Genomic DNA, 15,462 nt, shown 5'->3' with positions numbered 1-15,462 from the left:
CAAGGAGGATTAACTGAGCTGAAACATTTAAATTTAGGGAACACTGAGGACAACACTTGCTTTAGGAATTTAGAGCAAGTAGCTATGTGTTTAGAATTTCATGACTGTTTTTCAGGTTATTTTAAGAAGAAAAAATAGACAAGAAAAAAAAAACAACACTCTTTGACTTTTTTCTTTTTAATCTGAATTGTTCTGCCAATCTCTTTAAATCCTGGCGTATCTGAGACAGTACAGTAACTCCCACACAAAGAATTGTTTGTATAACTTGCTTGTGATGTGACAGGTCCAAATTAAATAACAGAAGGAAAACCTTAACAGTAGATGTCAAGAGACCCATCGTTTCTCCATTATAAGTGTCATAATTCCATAGAAGACATTCCAATGGAGGCAAATCACCTTTGCATACTAGTGTGTTACTTTCCTTTAGCAAGACTGGTACCTAATTAAGTGACCTTGTCTACCTTTACCAAATCTTTCAAGTAAATTGTCTTTTCATCCTCAAATGTATTTTCCCACTCCCTTGCTCCCTTCCACACGAAACTAACATTTCTTAAAGGAGACGCAAAAGTGCATCAGAAGTAGTAGTGACTTGAAGTTTGAGCTCAGCCCCCTACTTAGGGAATTATTTAGGCTTCCTTGGATTGGCATCTTAATCTGACACTCACAGGTAAATTCTGAACGTGTGAAATTATTTCATTTATCATAGTTTCAGTTTCGTCATGTAAAAAATAGAGATAACAGAAATTATTGATAGGTTTGTTCTGAGAATTAAATGAGACAACTTAAAAAAGCAACTAGTATTGCCTGGCACATCAAAATTGACAAGTAAATATGGGCTACCTGCTCTTTGTTCCTTAAAGCATAAGGAAAGGTGGAAAGCCTGTTCTAGACTAACCAGCCGGCCACATATCCAATCAGGATAGCCATAACTGGTACAGCCATAACTGATATAGTTATTTATAATCCTAAATGGACATCAAAATTACTGAAAGATACTTTAAAAAATTCAGATGTTTAGGTGTTACCTCAACTACCCAAAAATGTTTTTTTGAGAAAACAGTAGTGATCGAGCTAATAAAAACAAAAAACCTTACCTTTGGTTTAATGTAGACTTTATTTATTTATTTATTTAAAAAATTTTTTTTAATGTAGAGTTTATAACAATTATTATTTTTTGTTATTTACTATGTGCTAAGTACTTAATTTGAAATATTTCAATTTATTTCCTTCCAAACCTTAAGAGGAATGTACTGCACATGTCCCTGTGTTTCACATAAGGAAACAGCACCTCAGAGAGGTTAAATATCCTCTCTCTTCGCACCCACACAGCTGATCCACAGTTGAAGCAAGCCGGGCTCCAGAGCCTGTGAGCATGAGTACGCCATATTCTCAGTCACATCGAGGACAGTAATATGAAGAATTTGTTAAGAAAATATGCCCAAAGGAACAAAACGGGCTAACTGGACATTAGGTTAATGCTTTTCCTCAGTGGAAACTGTTAACTGGTACCACTGTTTTCATCCATTCACTCCCAAAGATATACACGACGAGCTATAAAAGCTGCTGCAGGCTTGACATATCAGAGCATGAAATGGCTCTTTCTCTCCCTTCCACCTTACTTTGAGTCATTTGACTCATACTGTACCCCAGGCCTCTGCGTCCTATCTGCACATCTGATGCTTTGTCTCTTGGCTTGTATTAGCACCTTCAGACCATCGATGACGTTGACTGAATTCCTGATTTGTTGTAGCCTCACATTTCTGTCCTAAATCCTCCCCTTGCCTCCGTTCTGTGTGACTCAAGGATACCGTATCACTAATTCGGTGATGCTTTACAAAAGTCATGAACTCAAATTTCTAAATCCAATGGATTATTTTGTCTCTTTTTACTTGATTTTTTGTGGCACCACTTGATCTCAATTTCTTTAATCGTTACCCTACATTTCTTACTTACCTGCCCTGCCTCATGAATTAGTATCTGTGGTTTTCTGATATCTGCTGCCTATTGCCCACTGAGCGACTCATCCTAGATGGCCTCAGAAGTTACTCTCTGTCTAGTTTCACCGTTATTCATCTGTACTCTTCATACTGTGCAACCTCTGGCCACCCACGCAGATGCTCAACTTACAAACCTTCATATCCTACTTATCTCTCACATTCTAAAATGACTTTGATTTTTTTAATGTTTATTTATTTTTAAGAGAGAGAGAGAGAGAGAGAGAGAGAGAGAGAGACAGACAGAGAGAGAGAGACAGACAGAGAGAGAGAGAGTCGGTTAGGGGCAGAGAGAGAGAGAGAGAGAGAGAGAGAGAGAGAGAGTCACAGAATCTGAAACAGGCTCCAGGCTCTGAGCTGTCAGCACAGAGCCCGATGTGGGGCTCAAACCCACGAATCATGAGATCATGACCTGAGCTGAAGTTGGACGCGTAACCGATTGAGCTACCCAGGAGCCCCTAAAATGACTTTGTACCTAAAGTTTAGTTTGTCACATTTTTAACACCCCTTTTCTAGAATCCATTATTTTCAACTTCACTGACAGTGAATAGGTCTTGACATAAGACTGTTACTTAGTATATAAGTCTTTGAAAAATAAATAAGTAAATGAATAAATAATATATTATTGAGAGAAAATCATTATTTTGAATTTGGATAAAATAAAAGCGTCATTGTTGTCAAGAAAAAAACGACAAGTAAGGACACTAGAATTACCCATTAAATTCCCAATATTGGAAGTATACTATATTGGAGCAGAAGGGTGGACAAAATCCATTATCTGTATTATTGCAGAAAGACATAATTTTGAGGGACATGATACTGAGTTTGTTAGTAAACATGGTTTCCAAGGCAGTTGCAAAGAAAGAAAACAGATTCCACATGAAAACATTTCCAAAGAAAACAGATAACAGCAAAACAATTTATGGTTCTTCTTAAAGGACTTCAGAAATCCCTGAACTGTACTATTCTAACCTGCATATAGAAAAGGAAAAAAACAAAGGTTTATTTAACATTGCGTTATCATTTTTTGCCCTCAATTAATAGAGAATAGCATATAGATTGATTGAAATCATTCACTAGACATTTCTGCCAGAATATTTTACTTTCTCTGCCTATTCATCTGCTCAGCTTCCTGTGTGTCTGGGCAGTTTATTTATTAATGATGCTTCCAACTTTCCCTTAACACTTATTGAGTCACATAGTTCTCAGTGCCTTAGTCCCCCTGGTAATACAATTGGTCATTAAAGTCAATTTTTTCCTTATTCAAGGTATAATTGAGTTCAATTTTAAACAAATATAAAAAAACAAATAGAAGTAATGACCTTTTCCTTGTTTCTTTTCCTCTTCTTTCTCTCCTAACATTACATAAATCATTTGAGAGTAGAGAGTTTATTAAAATACTTGATTCTTGCTTAGAAATCCCTATCACAAATCCATTAATATTTTATATTCATTCTTCTAACACATACTTTTGACTTCTTGATCATATAGAGAAGTTTAGGAGTCTTTGAATACCACCTTTCTTCTTTCATCAAATGATAAAATCAGTATTTTAGACTCTTTTAAGCCCTCAGGGCAATTTTTCATTTGAGAGACTTGAGATATAGATATCTCTGAACAACTGGGGTAAAAGAAGATCTGATATATTTCTTTACGTTATTGGAAAACCTTGTAAAAAATTTCCAGTCTAACTTGTTATTAAACTTCTTGTCTGAATATAAGAAAATACACAACTTTGGAAGGCTATTTCACACTTTCATTTTTAGGCATGATTTAGCCATTTAATCTTATTTGTAAACTATTTGCTCTGAGAAAGTCACTGCGTTTATTGCTGGCTCACCATATGAGCAATAAATGATGTAATTCCTTCCCACATGGAGCTAATTATCTAATGGCGAAAGACAGTCATTGATTAAAGAATTGTATAAATAACTATGAAATTTGAATTAAGACGAATGCAATAAAGAAGAAGTTGCATAGTTTCACAAGAACTGCATTATTAATGCAGCGTACATTTATTGTGTGAATTCTGTGTGTTAGGCACAGCTATACCCCCTGGGCTGTAGCACTGAATTCAAAATTACTCTCTCTTCCAGTGAGGACAATGGTTGAGTCAGATAGATCAGAAAAGATCCTCATTGGGAAGGCATAATTGAGCCAAGGTCTGAAGGAAGTGTTAGATAGAACCAGATGAAAGGAGGGGGTTTGGAGAGAAAGTGTTATAACGCTATGTGGAAAGGCTCAGTTGTAAGAAGGAAACGAAGTGGCTGAGGTGTGAAAAAGTGGTCAAAGCTGAAGGTGCAGAGACAGGTAAAGGGTAGATTATGCAGAAGCTTAAATAGCACATTAAGCACATCATCCTAAAGCAGCAAGTAGCCATGCTATTTTAAAGATTAAATTGTTTTTTTTTTCTTTTTAACTTATTACTCCCTTAAGATGAAGCACATAGATTAGAAGAACATAAAAGTGGCAGCAGGGAACCCCTCCAGAACAATGCTGTACTTGGCCAAGCGAGAGGATAGTGGTTTGGACCAGGCTGTTGCTACTGGAGTGGAGAGAACTAAGATTTGTCATATACTTAGAAGACAATGGCAGGATGTGGAATACCGTGGATGCAGAGATGACAGAGATGGCGTCAGACTGATTCTTGGGCTTTAGACTTGCCTTCCTGGACAAATGAGATTGAAATTCACTAAGAGATCTTGTATAGAAAGGGACTTAATTTGATGGGTGAGGGCAAAGAAGTTAAAATTTTATCTTTGAACAAGTTTGAGATGTCTGTTACCTATTTAATTTGAGTTGCTATATAGGTGGTTATCCAGGCTTATAATCTGGAGCAGCTGTGTAGGCTAATGATACAGTGAGCGATCCCTGCACGAGTGGCATTCGAAGCCACGGGAGTAAATTAATGGGAGTGATTATCTAAAAAGAGCAAAAGACAGCTTATGAAGCCTAAATGCAAAGAATTCCCATACGTAATGGCTGGAGAGAAGACAACACTATGGCAAAGCAGACAGAGAAGGGGCAGCCTAAGATATGGGAGCAAATCCAAAGTAGTGTGAGCCACGTAAAACAAAAAACATATGAGCCAAGACAGCCATGGGAAGGGTGTTTGAAGGGCATGGGGCTAGTTAACAATGCTGAACACTATTGAATAATAATTTTTTTTTAAAGGCTGAAAAATGCTAATGGATTTGACAACATAAAAGTCTATGGTTGAGCTGTGTTCTGAGCAATGAATAGGGATTTTCAAGAGAGGAAAAGAGAAGGAGTGTGTTGCAGACAGAAGAAATACTATGTTATCAAACCTGGGCATAAAAAACTTCATGAAGTGTTGATGAGTTAGGTATATTTAAGTGAGTGGAGCTCAAAATTACGGTAGTCAGTTGCAGAAAATGAAGGAGGTGAGACAAACAAGTGGCAGATGGAAAAAGCACAGAAAGACATGGAAATGTTTATGTATCATATGGCATGCATATATACATGTGTATACACTTACTCATTTATATATATTCATTATAAACTACCTTTTTCAAAAATAAATGAAGACATTCTACAGCGATGGATCATGTTGACAGAAACTATTAAAATAACATTAAAAGTTTGAGAATACCAAGACAGAAAAAATAAATAAAGGCATGAAGATACAAAGGAATAGAGATATTTGGACAACAGAAGCAGAAATGCATTCTAGAATGGTATGCTTACTTGCCAGATGGTAACTAAAGTGTTTGTTCAAGTGTTCTGGCAATCAATGCAAAAATAGATACACATCTATTTACATGATTGAATAGCATTTATAAACTATAAACAAACTTAGGCTTTTATGTTAGTTGTGGCTTTATAATCGACCCTAGGTAGGTGGTGGTATTACTCTGTTATCATCTTTGATTTTTTCCATCTCTTTCACTCTTCTTTTCCTATCCATCTGATAGGATCTGTCATATCTACCTCTAAAATTACACATCATAAAAACTGTCAACTTCTCTCCTTAACCTCTACGGCTATCTTAGTTCCCAGTACAAACTCTATACCATGTGTGGTAGACAGAATTCTAACATGGTTCCCCAAGAGTCCCACCAGTTGGTACATAAGCTCCAGATGATGAGCTTATGATGATGATCCTTCTCTTGAGTGTGGACATAACATATACGTGATGTGTTAGCCTCACCATGATTAGGCTACAGGGAAGGCTCAGAAGGAAATGAGGAATGTCTGCTCTTGGAAACCAAAAAGCAGGATCCTTGTTATGTAGTGGCAGTAAACTTAAGGGAACTGTGCCTTGCAGTTATGTAGAAAGCAACATTTGTATGTGATAAAGCAGGATATGTAGCTAAGGAGATTATCAAGTAAAATGTTAAAAGTGCTTATAGTAAAATTGGAATGGAAAGATAAATTGAAAGGAGAACTGTTAAAAAGAAAGGAACCAGACTGGATAATTAAAGAAACTGTCTGCCTTTCCAGATGACAAAGATGTTAAACATATTTGCAAAAAGTTGTAGGATAAAGAAAAACAAATTGTGTGAATACAACCTTTTGTTAAAACCTCAGACTGAGCAAATGATCAGTCACAGAAATGATCTTTTCAAGACATTAAGGATGTGCCTTACATACCTTCTTACCCAAACCAGAAGGCCTCCAGAAGCTTGATGGTATTGTCCTTTAGATATATGAGCAGAAGCCTGAGAGACAGGATTATCTCAGAAAGATCTGTGAATGTGGCTTGAGTCCGATGCAGTGAAACTCAGTGAAATCAACACAAGACCCACAAAGATTCTAAGAAATTTATTTCAGCAGAAACACTGACAGTTTAGACTAAAACAGATGGAGAGAGTACAAAATGAAAGAAAGGCTTTGGACCCACAAGAAGTCTACTGGTAGGAAGCAGGCTGGTAAAACTACTCACCTACAAACATGTTATACTTTTCATGAAAAAGTAAGAAAGACACAACAGGTCAAAGAACCCAGTCAAGAGCCAGGAGGATTACACCTAGGCAGTGAAACCTAATCTAGGGAAATCCAACACTATCCACTGGATTTCAGAACTGTTATGGATCAGTGACTCTATAGTAATCTTTATTTACTCCCTCTATGAAGTGGAATATGTACCACTGCTATCCTAGTTCCCTCCCACACCCTTGTTGTTGGGAATGTTGTGGAGAATTCAATGGACTCTTCAGTTTCATAGGTCCACAAGTAGAAAGCAGTCTTGCCCCAGGATCTGTGCACATAGATTACACCTGAGAGCCTCATCCACATCTAATTTAGATGATGAGATTTTGGACTTTGAGTTGAGATTTAGGCAAGATTTTGGACATTAAGTTGATACTACAAGGTATGCAATTTGGGGGTAACTTGGGAGGGGTGAACCTACTATGCACATGGGAGAGTAGTGAATTATTGGGGGCCAATAGGGACTGCAGTAGGCAGAATTCTCAGATGGCTCCCAAGGCGTGAGCTCCCTGGTATACATACCTACAACCCCTTCGTCTTCATTGTGGGTGGAACCTAGGAACATGACAGGAAATCATCCTCATGATGAGGTTATGTCAGGTGGAAAAGGTGAAGGGATTTTGCATATGCAATAAAAGTCCCTGTCAGTTGATTTTTAGTTAATCAAAAGGTGAACTTAATCAGTGGATCCTTAAAAGAGGGTCTAGAGCTCAGAGAGTCTCTCACTTGCTGTCTTTTGAAAAAACAAGACCAAGACTACTGTAACTTCTACAGCTTCTCACAAATCAATTCTCCTAACAAATAGGTGAATTGGATGAAGACTGCAAGCCTCAGCCCCAGCCCTAACCTTTATTTCTGCTTTGTGATCTTCTTTGCAGATGATCCAGCTAAGGCATGGCAAGACTCCTGAGTCATGAAAATTGAGAAATAATAGCTTAATCTTTGAAGATGGTGACCATTTTTTACATGGAAATAAATATTAATAAATGGTGGATTACTATAAAAACATATTTATCTGTTTTTGTTTCATCTATTTCTCATAATGTAACATATTCATATCATGAAAATAAAAATATTATGGTACTCCCTGCCTAAAAGTCTTCAATGGCTTGTGGCGCCTGGGTGGCTCAGTTGGTTAAATGTCCAACTCTTGATTTCTGTTCAGGTCATGATCTCATGGTTGATGAGATCGAGGCCCATGTCAGACTCTGTGCTGACAGTGGGAGACTGCTTGCGATTCTCTGTCACACTCCCTCTCTCTCACTCTCTCTCTCTCTGTGCCCTTCCTCTAGTCTCTCAAAATAAATGAATGATCATTACAAAAAAAAAAACAAAAAAAAAACAAACAAAAAAAAAACAAAAAAAACAAAACAAAAAAAAACTTCAATGGCTTTGCATTGAACTACAAATAAATCCTATCCATGAGAAAAAAAACCACAAAAATCATTGCATGTGAGCTTCTGATGTATTATCCAAATTTAGATATAAGCACTTTTACTCACTTCCTTCAATGATTCAAACACAAGTTACTTCCATTCAATTATCTGGTGACAGCTCACTCTTTTCCAAAGAAGGGTTTTCACTCAAGTTATTCCCTCTGTCAGGAATGCACTTCATAATTCCATGAGGTGTTTTTGTTAACCCTCTAATCCACTTTTCTTTGCTAATTGTTGCCTTTTGGAAAGCCTTCCCTATTTCCTTGTGTAACTTGATATGCCCTAACAATAAAACATAAGAAAGGTCTCCTCCACCCTGTTTAACTCCTTTGCAACACATCTAACAATGTTTTGTTATTATTTGTACCATTTACTTGTTTATTTTTTATTTTTATTTTTGAGAGAGACACAGAGAGAGGGACAGACAGACAGACACAGTGTGAGCAGGGGAGGGGCAGAGACAGAGGGAGACACAGAATCTGAAGCAGGCTCCAGGCTCTGAGCTGTCAGCACGGAGCCTGAATACGGGGCTGGAACTCATGGACCATGAGATCAGGACCTGAGACGAAGTGGGACGCTTAACCGACTGAACCATCCAGGTGCCCCTCCATTTACTAGTTTATTATATGTATCTCCACTACATTGCAACCAGATATCCTGTCTTTTTTTTTAAATTTACAATTACATAGTAAAAAATATACTTTAATTGAATGAAATCAAAATGTTAAAACAAACATCACTATTCCTAGAAGTGAAACCAGAGAGAAATGATGCCTGTGGGCTTTAACAGAAAAGATGCATTGCAGTGGAGATATCCTCAAAAATATCCTTAGAGTAACTATAGTCAAATGTTTCTTCTAAGGTCATTTAACATAAGCTTATGGTATCATGGCTGAACTCAGTTCCATGGTAGTGACTTCTTGTATGGAGGTGAAATTAGTATGACTCTATAACAGTGTCAAACTTATTTATATAATCAAAGAGTGATTCCTAGTGGAACTCATTGAACTGACAGAGTATATAGGCTTTGTAAAACCTTTCATATTATTTTTCTCATTTAATATTTTGGTAAGCATTGAGTGCCAGAGAAAAAAGTAAGCTTCTTTGGATATTGTTAGTTAAAGTCAGAATACCTTGATTTGTAAATTAGTGATATTGTTGACATTTTAAAAATTAAAATTCAAAAGAACTCGGGCTTCACTCAATCTTTATAAGAAAATGAATCAAAAGATATTTATAATCAAAGTCAAATTTGTCATCAAAAAGTAAAGGTTAGTTTACATATGATTTCAGTCGTATGTGGAATTTAAGAACCAATATAGATGAATGCAAGGCAAAGAAAAAAGTGAGAGAAAGAGAGAGACAGGCAAACCAAATGAGACTCTTAACTATAGATAACAAACTGAGGGTTGCTGGAGGGGAGGTGGGCAAGGGGATGGGATAAATAGGTGATGGGTATTAGAAAGGGTACTTGTCGGGAGCCTGGGTGGCTCAGTCAGTTGAGCGTCCAGCTTCGGCTCAGGTCATGATCTCACGGTTTGTGAGTTCAAGACCCGCATCAGGCTCTGTGCTGACAGCTCAGAGCCTGGAGCCTGTTTCGGATTCTGTTTCCCTCTCTTCTCTGCCCCTCCCCCACTCGTGCTCGCTCTCTCTCTCTCTCTCTCTCTCTCTCTCTCTCTCAAAAATAAATAAACATTAAAAAAAATTTAGAAAGGGTACTTGTGATGAGCACTGGGGGTTATCTGTAAGTAATGAATCACTCAGTTCTACTCCTGAAACTAAAATTACATTACATGCTAACTAAAACAATTTAAATAAAAACTTGAAACATTAAAAAAAGTTAAAAAATAATTGGGATTCTGCGTCTCCGTCTCTCTCTGCCCCTCCCCTGCTCAAGCACACCCATGTGTACACATGTGCTCTCTCTTTTCCTCTGGAAAAAAAAATACACTTTTAAATCTTTTTTAATAATAATAAAAAAATGAAACGTATTAAATTGCCAGTGAATAGCAGATATCTCATTGAACAGATAAAAAAATGTCATATAAGCTCTGTATAGAAACAGAATTTGAAAAAAAAAGAATGGAGAAAGGTGAAAATCTTTGCACAAAACAACATGCAGTAGGGAATAGTTAATACTATTCGCCCTGTCCCTCTCCCCATTTTTCTTTTTACTTTTAATGTTTTTTAAATTTATTTTTAAGACAGAGAGACAGAGCATGAGTGGGGAGGGGCAGAGAGAGAGGGAGACCTAGAATCTGAAGCAGGCTCCAGGCTCTGAGCTGTCAGCACAGAGCCTGACGCGGGGCTCAAACTCACAGACCACGAGATCATGACCTGAGCCTAACTTGGACTCTAAACCAACTGAGCCACCCAGGTGCCCCTCCTTCTCTCCATTTTTAAGGGAACCTTGTAGGAGGAAGACAAATAGTACATTTACATGAAAAAGCCGTCCTTACATATTTATAGCAAGAAGTTGACTCATATTTCTTTTTTTAAAAGTTTTTAAATGTGTATTTATTTTTTAGAGAGAGAGAGAAACAGACCACGAGTGGGTCAGGAATGGAGAGAGTGGGAGACACAGAATCATAAGCGTACAACTAATTCAAAACTTGGTGGAATTGAGTTAAGTTGTTTTCAACAGTTTTAACTCCAGTTTACTTCTACCTTTTCTCACTTTTTCTTAGAAGAGGAATCTAGGGCAGCAGGCAAGGAACAATGGACATCCCAGTTACTCCCTTCAGGGAAATGTGGAAAACTTAAGTCTGTTTTTATGGATAAGCTCCACTGAGTTGGGAGGCAGGTGTGTGGACTGTTTGGGGGGAAGTATTGGGAAGATAAGCTTGTCAGACAGAAGAACGGCTAAAACAGGAGCATCTATCCCTGCAGTGCTAAAGGCAGTAGAAGTGTACACGTTATGTTAAAGGAGCTGGTTTTGTTCTCAATCTCAGCTGGCTCTTCCAAACTGAACCTTCTCCAGCTCTCTAAAGAGTTGTCAGCGTTTTGGAAAGTGGAAGAGAACAAAGGGAAGATAAGTAGGCTATCACCCCGTGCATCATCATAGAATGATCATGGCTGCTTGAAGAGGGAGATGGGCAACAAGTTAGACCTGTAGTGGTCAATGGTCCTGGTCAATCAGAAAACTTCTTCACTGGCCAGACTTTGTGATATCATGACAGGACTGAGCAAGCTTAACGTACTCAGACTGTCTTTGTTCCTCCTGTGACACAAGTGCATGTTTCCACCACTTCATTTTACCACAAGGGTATCTTCAATGAACTTCTTTATACTGAATACAGAAACCACCAAGTCATTACTCTCTTTGGGACCATTTTTTACATAAGACCTTCTTGGCAACATGAGAATCTTTACTGTTTGCTGGGTGACATTTTAGTCACTGCCATCCGTTAGGATATGCAGCTATCCTTGACTGTTATAGGCAGAACGTTAGACCCACTCACTCTCTCATCCATACTACACCAAATTTCCTGAAAAGGAAGGATCTCCCTCTCTGAATATCTGCTTTGGCCCTCGTAATGTCACTTTGAAGAGGTCCTCTTGTACTTGAAATTCATGAATAAACAGATGATATAAAAATACTTAATAAATAATTCAGGGCTGGCTTCTGTATTCATATCTCTCTAGTGAGAGTGCTGGCGTTTAAGCAACTTAATCAAATCTTAACATCCCTATTAAAATACCACTTGATCAGAATTTGGTATCAGTACTAAGAAAAACTCAGCATCACTCAGAGGATTGAGGTATTGTTCTCAGCTCTGGTTACTACTGACAAGTTGCATAAGCTACTAAAATTACTCTTTAATTTCCCACTGCCCCGCCCACTGCTGTTATTGCTCTGTTTCAAGTCGAACTTCACCAAAGTCTATAACAACAATACTAAATTAGCCTTTCTTTTCCTTTTCTACATATACCTTCCTTCTCTTCATCTTATTCTTTTTGAATGAAAAATTGTGATAAAAATGTCCCGTGCAATCAAACTAAATTTTAAACTGCAGAATTACAAAGATAGCAAGTGATAGACAGTGAAATGTTTCTCCTTAAGGTTTGATAAGCCAGATGTCCAAGGGATTAAAAAAATGTTAAGGAAAAACTCATTTCTTTATCCAAAAAACTTTTGTATAAACCAGATAAATATTTTATATTGAGAAATACTGAAGTATTAAAAAGAAACATTTTCATGGGTTAGGAAGCTGGGGTCAAGAGCCATAGATTTTTATTCTAAAATAAAAAGCTAAAAATGTTACTGTATTATAGTAGTATGCAAGATGATATTTTGAAAGATCAGGCTATTGACAGTTGTAGAAGCATCAGCTACAGAGATTATCGATATAACTTCAAACCTGACATTTGATAAACTGTTAGCCACTGACTGCTATGTTGGGGGAAGTGTTGTCAGATGCCATGCATTAAACATAAATAAACTAATTTTCATGGTGCCATAGTGAAATATGTCAGGCATAAAGGTGGAAAAGTCAATGTGCACTGAAGTAGCTTAAGTCTTGCCCAAGCAAGACATTACGGGCTACTGATGAGATCTTATCAGGTCATAGATAATGTGAGCTGAACCTCATAGGAAATCAGTTTGTTAGAAGTGGGTTAAACCATTTTCAGCCATGTGATGGGCAACACTGTGGCAGTGACTTATAACCCATTAGTAGACAGTGTAAATTATATTCTTTAGTCAAGGATAAAAATGAGTCTTCTTCAGATGATCTGTATTCCTTGTCTCAAAGAATTACAATGACAATGATTCTCTGTTGTGTTAGAATATTTCATTTCTCTGAAAGAGATTACTTTGAACGTGTATCTAATGACATGTGAAAGTACAGTACATTCATATCTAAACACATGTTCTAGATGACAAGAAAGAACAGGAATTTAATGAGAGTTTCATCAACACAAACAAACATTTTACATAATGATCTGCATATTTTGAAGATCTTAATTGACAAAGAGTTATCAACTCCTGACATAACAAAATACTTTATATTGTGCATTTAGGGAATATTATTTTTGTAGCTAATGGATAATGGTTTTTAGAAAATCAAATGCAAATGTATAAATTTATGATTTCCCAGAAGTTCCTTGACTATCCTTAAATCTCTATATTCAAAGATATTGTCTTTAAAGATAAGAGTATTACTGATCCTGGGATGCATTTTTAAAGTCTTGCAGTAAGTTATCATTGTAATTTGAGGAGGAAAAAAATCTAAATCATTGCCTTATTGAAGTTAAAAATAAATAAGGGGATGATAAATTTTAATTTTATCATTATAGGCATTTTTGAGTTACATCTTAAATTATGGAAAATCATCTTATCTAATTTCAAGTACATACATAAAATGATACAGTTTCCTGACAATTATTTACTGTCACGAGGCTTTCCGTGTATATGAACTTGAATTCAATTGCTCACAAATCACTAGTCAAACAAATAATCTAGTCTCTAAATCAAAGCCACCTACAAATTTAAGAAATGTTGATGATATAATGACTCATATTTTGAAACAGTATTTTGACAAACAAGGATCAAAACTACTAATATTTCAAATGAGAGTGAACAGGCAATAGTGAAAGTTCAGCTCTTAGCAGCATGAGAAGAGCAGTAAATCCTGGAGAGTAATACAAGGCTTTCATAAAGAACCATCAGTAGAAGTCAACCTTTAGAAGCAAAAGATTTAAAAAAAAATGACTGAATATGACGCAGATTACCCAGAAAGTTTCTTTAGAAGCACATGCATACACACATATTTTTTTAATGTGCAAAATCTGACAATGGTGTGCATGTGTCAGTCTTTGCAACTGCCACATCAGATAACTTATTTTCTTTACTATTTCTCCCGTTTTAACAAGGATATGAGCTCAATCATGACATATGATAAAACACATTAATAAAATTGGATATGAATTAAAAAGTAACTTGGAAGGAAAGAAAGAAGTCAATTTGCTTACCATAAGGCAAAATATGCTGCTGCAATTGAGGATTAAATATGGCCCTGAGCTGCCTGACAGCCATATCAAAATTAGCAATGGCATGCATGCCACCATTCTCATCAAGAAAGAGGGCAAATAGCAATCTCTCAGGGATGACGGCATTTTCTTCCAGCACTACATTTTATTTATTTATTTATTTATTTATTTATTTATTTATTTATTTCCTTTCTAATATGATTTTTATTTTTTTTATATTTTTTATTTTTTTCCAATATATGAAGTTTATTGTCAAATTGGTTTCCATACAACACCCAGTGCTCATCCCAAAAGGTGCCCTCCTCAATACCCAGCACCCACCCTCCCCTCCCTCCCACCCCCCATCAACCCTCAGTTTGTTCTCAGTTTTTAAGAGTCTCTTATGCTTTGGCTCTCTCCCACTCTAACCTCTTTTTTTTTTCCTTCCCCTCCCCCATGGGTTTCTGTTAAGTTTCTCAGGATTCACATAAGAGTGAAACCATATGGTATCTGTCTTTCTCTGTATGGCTTATTTCACTCAGCATAACACTCTCCAGTTCCATCCATGTTGCTACAAAGGGCCATATTTCATTCTTTCTCATTGCCACCCAGCACTACATTTTAAAATTTATTTCTTATGCATTACCATTTAAAGAGGAAATCTATTAATAGAAGGAAGAATATTCTTTCCTGCAAATATTTATTTGGCAATAAAAATTATTATAGTAGGAAAATTTTCACAGCCCAAGTTAAAAACTGAAAAAGAATTTGCTATAAACTATTAAGGAAATGAATTAATAACTTAAATACTTCCCAATAAATGTTTCTCAAGCCCAAGTCTTCTCACTGGAGAATTTGACCAAATGTTTAGAAAATAATTGTCTACTCAATCTCATAGAAAAAAGGAATAGGAGAGAACACTTCCTACTTAATTTTATGAAGCTAGTATTACACTAATATAAAACTAGATAATGTCTGCAATAAAATACCACAACAATATCCCGCACAAAAATCGACTTAAAAATCCTTAAGAAAATATTAGCAAAAAGAATTCATAAACAGTGATGAAACACTAAATTCTACTTCTTAAAAGTAAAATCTGTACAATA

This window comes from Felis catus, chromosome B1 (genome assembly GCF_018350175.1).
Source record: "Felis catus isolate Fca126 chromosome B1, F.catus_Fca126_mat1.0, whole genome shotgun sequence".
NCBI classification, from domain to species: domain Eukaryota; kingdom Metazoa; phylum Chordata; class Mammalia; order Carnivora; family Felidae; genus Felis; species Felis catus.
This window is presented reverse-complemented; position numbering follows the sequence as displayed.